General features: G+C 34.7%; 1 pseudogene; it reads left to right on the top strand.

Annotated features, from left to right (window-relative positions):
- Positions 1 to 585: 585 nt before the first annotated feature.
- On the top strand, positions 586 to 1,830 carry LOC143640084 (TAR DNA-binding protein 43 pseudogene; annotated as a pseudogene).
- Positions 1,831 to 7,682: the final 5,852 nt, after the last annotated feature.

The raw sequence follows: 7,682 nt of genomic DNA, 5'->3' as shown, positions 1-7,682 counted from the left end.
TTCAAAAATATTCAAAATTATCACACTTTGGTCTTTTGACATTGAGTACTCTATTAATATGCAAACAAGATCCTGAAGAATGAAATTTAGCAATTTATAACCCTTTGGATTTATTTTTAAAACTTGCCAGATACCTCTGCTGGGTGACTAGAGTTGTGGTACCCTTAACATTGATCATCAGAATCACCAGGGAGGTTAATTCCTACACTAATTCCTGGGCCTTACTCCCAGTCATTTGGATTCAGTACATCTAGAAGGGAGCCAAGGCATGTCTATGTAAAAAGATACCTAGATGATGTATACAACCAGAGAAGAGAAAAACTGTGCTCCATTTGTGTAAAATGAATTGAAGAGCATTCTGCTGTCATGATAACTTATTAGGACAAATAAAAATAAATAAACAAACTGAGAGGCTCAAAAAAAAAAAAAGATTCCTAGATGATTCTAAGAAATGTTGAAAAAATACTGGCATTAAGACATGTAGAGGTGGGAACGTAGAGGTCGTTGGGCTGCTCTCGGATCCCTTGCTGCTTCAGTTTCCGTGTCGCGCTTCCTAGCAGCGGCCAAGTGGAGAAGTAAGAAAAGATGTCTGAATTTATTCGGGTAACGAAAGATGAGAATGATGAGCCCATTGAAATACCATCAGAAGATGATGGGACAGTGCTGCTGTCCACAGTTAAAGCCCAGTTTCCAGGGGCATGTGGGCTGCGCTACAGGAATTTAGTGACCCAGTGTATGAGAGGTGTTTTCCTAGTAGAAGGAATTCTGCATGCCCCTGATGCTGGTTGGGGAAACCTGGTATACATTGTCAACTATCCCAAAGATAACAAAAGGAAAATGGATGAGACAGATGCTTCATCGGCAGTGAAAGTGAAAAGAGCAGTCCAAAAAACATCTGATTTAATAGTATTGGGTCTCCCGTGAAAAACAACCGAACAGGACCTGAAAGAATATTTTAGTACCTTTGGAGAAGTTCTTATGCTGCAGGTCAAGAAAGATATTAAAACTGGTCATTCAAACGGGTTTGGCTTTGTACGATTTACGGAATATGAAACCCAGGTGAAAGTAATGTCACAGCGACATATGATAGACGGACGATGGTGTGACTGTAAACTCCCCAATTGTAAGCAAAGCCCGGATGAGCCTTTGAGAAGCAGAAAGGTGTTTGTTGGGCGCTGTACGGAGGACATGACTGCTGATGAGCTGCAGCAGTTCTTCTGTCAGTATGGAGAAGTGGTAGATGTCTTCATTCCCAAACCATTCAGGGCTTTTGCCTTTGTTACATTTGCAGATGATCAGGTTGCCCAGTCTCTTTGTGGAGAGGACTTGATCATTAAAGGAATCAGCGTGCATATATCCAATGCTGAACCTAAGCACAATAGCAATAGGCAGTTAGAGAGAAGTGGACGATTTGGTGGTAATCCAGGTGGCTTTGGGAATCAGGATGGGTTTGGTAACAGTAGAGGGGGTGGAGCTGGCTTGGGAAACAATAAGGGTAGTAACATGGGTGGAGGGATGAACTTTGGTGCTTTTAGCATTAATCCAGCAATGATGGCAGCAGCCCAGGCAGCGCTGCAGAGCAGTTGGGGTATGATGGGCATGTTAGCCAGTCAGCAGAACCAATCAGGCCCATCAGGTAATAACCAAAGTCAGGGCAACATGCAGAGAGAGCCATATCAAGCTGTTGGGTCTGGAAATAATTCCCATAGTGGTTCTAATTCTGGTGCTGCAATTGATTGGGGATCAGCATCAAATGCAGGGTCAGGTAGTGGTTTCAATGGAGGCTTTGGCTCAAGCATGGATTCTAAATCTTCTGGCTGGGGAATGTAGATAGTGGGTTATGGTTGGTTAGTTAGAATGGTGTGTGAATTCAAATTTTTCTAAACTCATGGTAAGTACATTGTAAAATACATATGTACTAAGAATTTTCAAAATTGGTTTGTTCAGTATGGAGTATATTCAGCAGTATCTTTGACATTTTTCTTTAGAAAAAGAGGAAGAGCTAAAGGAATTTTATAAGTTTTGTTACATAAAGGGTTGAACTATTGAGTGGCTGAAAGTGAATTGCTGTTTGCCTGATTGGTAAACCAACACACTACAATTGATATCAGAAGGTTTCTCCTGTAATGTTTTATCCCTGGACTTGTTAAGTGAATTCTTTGCATGTTCAAAGTGGAAACCATTGATTAGAACTACATTCTTTTCTCCTTTTTAAATTTGAACCCCACCATATGGATTTTTTCCTTAGGAAAATCTCCTTTTGGGAGATCATGGTGTCACAGTGTTTGGTTCTTTTGGTTTTGTTTTTTAACACTTGTCTCCTCTCATATACAAAAGTACAATATGAAGCCTTCATTGAATCTTTGCAGTTCATCTCATTTCAAATGTTTATGGAAGAAGCACTTCATTGAAAGTAGTGCTGTAAATATTCTGCCATAGGAATGCTTCTGTCTACATGCTTTCTCATTCAAGAATTCGTCATCACACTGCACAGGCTGCATCTTTGACGGTGGGTGTCCCATTTTTATCCACTACTCTTTATTTCATGGAGTCGTATCAACGCTATGAACGCAAGGCTGTGATTTGGAACCAGATAGCTGTTTGAACTTTTGAAACCTTGTGTGGGATTGATGGTGGTGCCGAGGCATGAAAGGCTAGTATGAGCAAGGAAAGGAGAGAGCGCGTGCAGAGACTTGGTGGTGCATAATGGATATTTTTTAACTTGGCGAGATGTGTCTCTCAATCCTGTGGCTTTGGTGAGAGAATGTGCAGAGAGCAATGATAGCAAATAATGTACGAATGTTTTTTGCATTCAAAGGACATCCACATCTGTTGGAAGACTTTAAGTGAGTTTTGTTCTTAGATAACCCACGTTAGTTGAATGTGTTAAGTGAAATGATACTTGTACTTCCCCTACCCCTTTGTCAACTGCTGTGAATGCTGTATGGTGTGTGTTCTCCTCTATTACTGATACGTAAGTGTGGTAATGTGAACTGAAGCTGATGGGTTGAGAACATGGACTGAGCTTGTGGTGTGCTTTGCAGGAGTACTTGGAAGCAGAGTTCACCAGTGAGCTCAGGTGTCTCAAAGAAGGGTGGAAGTTCTAATGTCTGTTAGCTACCCATAAGAATGCTGTTTGCTGCAGTTCTGTGTCCTGTGCTTGGATGCTTTTTATAAGAGTTGTCAATGTTGGAAATTCTTAAATAAAACTGATTTAAATTAAAAAAAAAAAGACATGTAGAAAATGGTAACCTGTGTTAAGTAATGGAAAATCAAAAAAATCTTGAGGCATAAATTGATTTGAGGTTGCGGTGGGTTGTAGATAATCAACACTTGGCACTTGGAAGAAAATGAGAATTAATGAGGAACAAGGGGAGAGAGGATGAAATAGAACTAATGTTAAAGAGCTTACTTCACGTTTTCCATGCAATTTTTTAAAATTTTACTAACAATAGTCTTTTTTCATATATTTCTAAAATATGACAAATACTTTCTAGTTCAATTTAGAGAAAATAATTTATTTATAATTTTACTTACCTGCATCTTTCATATATTATAAATTGAATTGGTGACTTATTTGATCATTACATAGAAAATATTGAGGTTATTTTAAGGATTTTTTTTCAGCATTAAACTAGAATCTGCATGTGATAAAATCTGCATGGAAGCAATGCTATTGGAACAAGAGGAAATTCACTGACTTTCTGGTATAATCTGTTGATAGCTTCAGACTCTAGAATGTTTTGTGAATTAGGTTAAACAGTTTGAAAAAACTGGGGAATTAACTTGTAAGCTCATTAGTTCTGCAAAAGGCTAATACATAGTACCTAGCCCCTAAAAATACAGTAATCTCTCCCTACCCCATAGCATGTTTATAAGTTTAATGTGTTTATCAAATTTGCACTTAGAACTTTTCTTCCTTTGATTTTCATTTGTGGTTTTTTTTTTTTTTTGCCTTTTTAAAAATGTTTCTAAAATTTCCTGGACACAACTCAGAAATGAGCAAAATTTGGCAAAAACAAATATAGCCTTTTACATCTGTGGTTTCTTAATTTTGAAAGAATACTGAAATGGTATTCATGGTTGATTTGGTTATCTTTGGCAGAGGGAGGGGAATAGCTACTCTCTCAAATTAAAAAAAAAATTTATGACTCAGAGTTTGTAGGAGTTAAAAGACAGAATCAGAGTCAGTTAAGCTATGCTGTTAAGCATGAATGGGGGTAGACTATAGGCATGATGATTCATGGAATTCACAAATGTGAATTGAGGGGCATAATGAATTCATGTAGGCTGAGAGAAATATAGGCTGTTCAAGGAAATAGATGCTATACATAAGATAATTTCCATTTGTTCTTGCATTTCTATCCATTTGAGTTATATAACTGAAATTTCTTAATAAAAGTGTTAAGATAATTGAGAGTGATATTTATCTAACAAGCTTGCTAACAGTACTTTCTGAAGCTGGAATTACTGCTTTGTGATAAATGTATAAAAGTAGTAGGAAAAACCTATAAATTGCAAATTAGGGTAGTTTTAATCCAGAATTTCCTCCTCCCAAATTATGCAATTTAGTATAACTTTCAACTATGTTCTCTGTGTTTTCCAGGAAGCAGTACTTGATTGACCTACAGTTGGCATTAATGTAGGAGTACTATTTTGCTCTGATGGTTTTGCTTTTGAGAGCTCAAACCAAATTTGAAAATGTTCTTTCTCTCCATCTCTCCTATGCAAGGAGGCCTGTGTAATCCATCTTTATAGTCTTTATTTTTACAGACATCTTTATTTTCTAGCCAAGGGGAAAATAAATCAGTGTATAAATTTATGAATGAAAAGAGGCCATACAAAGATGAGGATGTTACTGGCTACTCTTTTTTGATAGCCAATAAAAGGACAAACTTGGTAAGGTAAAAATTTAACACTGATTGAATGTGTTTCCCTGGAACTCTACCTTTGACATGAAGCTCACTGGCCTATATGATAAACTTTAAGTAGCTGGCTTGAATTGGTTGAATCTAAGATGTTAAGTGTTAAACAGTGGCTATTCACAGATGATTATAAATAATTCTTAGAATAACATAGAAATCAGATTATGGTGCTGGGTGAGAGGGAAGGAGAGGCTGTTTCAGTTAAACAAAACTCTTTGAAAAAGGACATTAGGAAAATACATGTAATTAGGCCCCTCCTACCTATATTACCCTAACAGTGGTTATATCTGGGTAGTGGGATTTTACATGGGTTTATTTTCTTCCTTTTAATCTTCATATTTTTTTTAGTTTACTGTTTTGCTTTTTCAAACAAGGGAAAATAAAATTGAAATGAAAATATTTTAAATAAAAATATGTGCTATTTGGCAAGTAGTCATGAACAAATTCTTATGATTAACAAGTTCTATTCTGTTTTTAGAACCCTTTTTTAATTGAAACTACAGAAATGACAGTAGACAGAGATAGGAAGAAAACAAAGCATTATGAGCATTTGAATTGAAAAGTGAATACTCTATATAAAGATCAAATATAAATGACAAAAGTGAACTCTTTCCCATTCAATTATGACACTAGGAAATCAAGGTTTATTACATTATTTCCTAAATTATATTCAGTGGATAATTTATGTCCTGAAGTTTGGTAATAAGTGTTCATTCAAATGAGGATTTTAAAATCATAGGAATTTGGGAAATTTGAATCTAAATAAAATTAAACAGGCTTGACCCATAGTTTCTCAGAATCATATCATGAGGTAAGTGCCTTGTCCTCAGGAAGAGTTGTAATGCACAGTGTGGCCTAAACCCTGTCATTAAGAACTTTTCTTACACAGAATGTCTGTTAACTCAGCACATACAGTTTGGAGGAAAAATATAATGCTCCTACATTCAAACAGGACTTCATGGTTGAAGTCATGGTTGGTTGTCTCCAATTTTGCATTTATATGGTTTTGATTCATCTTTTAGAGTTTCTCCAGATGCTCAAACATAAAATTATCTTTCATTTTTTTAATATCTGGGAGGTAAAAAAGATACTTTAAAAAAGTAATGTTTTTATCCATTGTATTCTCTTATAAGATACACAAAAAGAATTTGTTTTATTTTTTAAAAAATTTTTTGTTCTGGTGATTTAACCCAGAGGGGCTTTACCACTGAGCTGCATCTCCAGCTTTTTATTTTGAGACAGACTCTCTAAGTTGCTTAGGGCTTCACTACGTTGCTGAGGTTGGCCTTGAACTTGTAATCCTCCTGTCTCAGCCTCCTGAGCCATTGGGATTAGACCCTACCTGGATTAATTTATTCTTTATTACAAAATTTTCAGGTATACAAAATGTATAAAAAAGAATAAAATGAATACTTATGTCAATACAAGCTTTCAGAAATAAAACATTAAAATAGAGCTTGGTTCCTAGTCCCCTTCTACTTCTTACCTACTATCCCTAGAAGATGGTATCTCTTATATTTGAAAACTTCAATATATATCTTTATAATTTTCTATTGAATATTTTATATGAATGACACTTCATGTGTCTTACCTGTTTCCCTTTTCCCCTTCAAAGGTACATTTGTAAATTCCTCATCGTTGATGTTTTAAGGCCATCATGATTAAAGTAAAACCTGGAAGGTATAGGTGACAAACTCACAACCTCTTATTGTGGGATTCTTTGGATTAGGATTTAAGGCTTACTTTATGGACTAATATATGATTATTTATTGTTAATTCCCCATTTGTATTTGATAAAAATATCCATAGTTTCCAATTTTAATGACATTTTATGTTTTTGAAACTTACATATTTACTTTGTAGACATCAGCTCCTATGTTTTGAAATTTTCCACATTGAAGTATGTGTACTTTTTATTTTTATGACATTTAAATCATATTACTAAAAGAATAATTGTAAACTAATATAGAACAATTGTCTTGCTGGTGAATTAAGATTTTTTTATTATGGTGTGCTTTAGTTTACATTTAGTATTTTGCTTTAAACTTTACATCATTAGATTGGATGATAACATAGCTATACTTGATTGTCACAAAGTTGGATCTTTAGTACTTTTGGATCTTATGTTTTTGGTTTACCCCTTATAAACACAGCATAGCTAAAATATTTTAATCCCATCTTAAAATATTCACTTTTAACTGATAAACATAGTTAGTTAATATTTATTGTTTGAGTATACTAATACACTTAGTTCTAATATATTCTTCTAGTTTTCAATTTTTTTAATGTTACAATGCCTTCTATTGAAATATTTGCAATGCTTTTATATTATAAGTTTTCCTTACTGGTTTAGAAGTTGTCTCAATTTCTAATTCATTTGTTGTCCAGAAACATTTGACATGCCTATTTGACAAGATTTAAAGTAAATCAGTATCATTAGGTTCTTTCTGAACAATTGTTATGCTTTGACTAACATTACCTTTTCCAATTCACATATTATTGTTTTTTGATCTTTTAATTTGACCAGAAAAATCTTGATTTTATTCTCCAAATTATTATTATTGCAATTGCAAGATGTAGTTATCTCTTGCTTGAATTTACTCATGCATTTATGATACCCTTTGATCATCATTACTTTTTTCTTTCTTTCTTTTTTTTTTTTTTTTTTTTTTTGGTACTGGGGTTGAACTCAGGGGTGCTTTACCACTGAGCTGTATCCTCAACTCTTTTAAGTTTTATTTTCAGATAGGCTCTTGC

This window comes from Callospermophilus lateralis, unplaced genomic scaffold, assembly GCF_048772815.1.
Source record: "Callospermophilus lateralis isolate mCalLat2 unplaced genomic scaffold, mCalLat2.hap1 Scaffold_112, whole genome shotgun sequence".
NCBI lineage: Eukaryota > Metazoa > Chordata > Mammalia > Rodentia > Sciuridae > Callospermophilus > Callospermophilus lateralis.
Note: the sequence above shows the minus strand (reverse complement) of the source record. Positions and strands in the feature narration are given on the sequence as shown.